This window comes from Penaeus monodon, chromosome 20, assembly GCF_015228065.2.
Source record: "Penaeus monodon isolate SGIC_2016 chromosome 20, NSTDA_Pmon_1, whole genome shotgun sequence".
In the NCBI taxonomy this organism is placed as follows: Eukaryota; Metazoa; Arthropoda; class Malacostraca; order Decapoda; family Penaeidae; genus Penaeus; species Penaeus monodon.
Window position 1 is genome coordinate 20,280,156 of NC_051405.1, and position 1,812 is coordinate 20,281,967.

General features: G+C 37.8%; 1 protein-coding gene across 1 annotated transcript in view; it reads right to left on the reverse strand.

The window, feature by feature from the left end:
• LOC119585689 (vesicle transport through interaction with t-SNAREs homolog 1B-like) overlaps positions 1 to 1,542 on the reverse strand; it is a 4,317-nt gene extending 2,775 nt beyond the window's left edge. Inside the window, exon 1 of the mRNA XM_037934362.1 lies at positions 1,391 to 1,542. The gene's annotated coding sequence lies outside the window, so the exon portion shown is untranslated. The remainder of the gene's footprint in view (positions 1 to 1,390) is intronic.
• Between the last annotated feature and the right edge of the window lie 270 nt (positions 1,543 to 1,812).

Sequence of the window (1,812 nt, forward strand, 5' to 3'; positions counted from 1 at the left end):
AATTAAATTCCCACCTAAATTCAAGGAGTGGTTGTAAATGAATAAGGCAATAGGTTTAGTAATCAACTTCTTGGTGATTATGTGTAAAAAAAATGTAACATACATGTACACATGCCTTTCCAGCACCAGCAAGATAATTCTGATACAGTACAGTATTTAAGGATACAGACAAAAAGAAAAAGAGATGCTTTATGCTATCTCTTGTGTTTACTTATTTCATCCTTTTTCAATCAAACTGCTCCCAAACGGTTACTCTACTATACTGACTTGACTGTTCCCTGTCCCAAGACATGAGGGATTCTGTATATTTAAGGGGGGTGAACAAGCTCTCTCTGGTTAGAATATATGGAGTTTTGCTAGCCTTAGCCAGAGTTTCAAAATGTATGGAAGCCACATCAATCACTGAACACTGCACCATTATAATCATCACTGATATCATCATTACAGCGGTATCCACGGACTACATATCTGTGGTATCTATGGACTACTACATCTGTACAATAAACATCAAAGCAAGATGCAGCTTTTCCCTAGATATTAGGCCTAAGAGTATAACATAAAACTTTAAACAGTATGTTGCATGATAATACAATTTGTAGTGATGAGCAAGTGACATTATAGCATACCTCAGGCACAGGTAGGTGGAATTTTGCCTAACTGAGAGGGTCACCTCACTACCCTATGGCCACTATCTATGGCAGACAAATGGTTGACAAAAAGTGTAGAAGGCTATTTCATTCATTACAAAAAGACAATAACAGAAAAAAAACTAAGATTGTAAATTATAATCTTAGGAGAGGAAGAACTGGCTTAATTAATCATGTAAAACAGCTGACTGTAAGATAGCAAACATGCCAAAGGCCGCAAATAGTAGTGTGGCAGGCCACATTCGGCCCACGTGTTTACATCACTGATCTATGAATTAAGTTATAATTTTTTCTAATAGCTTTTTTTACACTATTCTTATCCATCTATTGTATATATCATGTCTGCCTCTGGCCTTCTGCTGATTGGCATGGCCTCATCATTTGCCACATGGCTAACACCCCCCCCCCCACCACAATGAAGCACAGAGGCTGCAGCAAATGTTTAAAAGTGTGCCATTAGAGTCCTTCACATAATCACATGAGGTTTGCAGGGGAGTTGGCCAGAATACAGTCAATATCATTAAGAGAAGAGTCAAGTTTTGAAAACTACGGCAGGTGTCTTGAAAATATTCACCCTGTTTATGCATTTCTTTCACTGAAGATAACTTAGACCATCGTTCAAAGTCATTACAAAAAGTAGGCCACACGAACCGAACCCATTGTCCTTTGCTGACCAATTAATTTCACTCATTTGCAGAATTCGCACCAAGACACTTAACAAAAGTTGACATTTCTTCTCTTACCAACACCCTCGTCCACCTTCCAGCACCCAAAACACCAGCAGATCCTCGAAATCATGAGAAAAACGTCATAAATTTGACATTGGTGGAAAACAATCTCCAATGTTTACATGGGTTCCTCCTCCGCCAGTGTTGCCAAGTTAGCGCTTTCTTCGCTTGAATGGCAACTCTGGTTTCTCTGCCTATTCCTTTACTTTTTTTTCTCTCTCTCTTTTTTTAATCTTATTTTACGTTTAAGTCTTCTTTGATTCAGAGATTTCTGAGATTGATTTCAAGTTTTTATTAGTAGGAGGATGTAGCAATAATATACTAAAGTGTGATTTTTTTTTTGGCAGCGTTATTTTCAGGTTTCAATGCCACAGACTCTTGTCATTTACGGGGATTTGATTCTACATATTTAGATGATGCAGATACCTACCCTTATA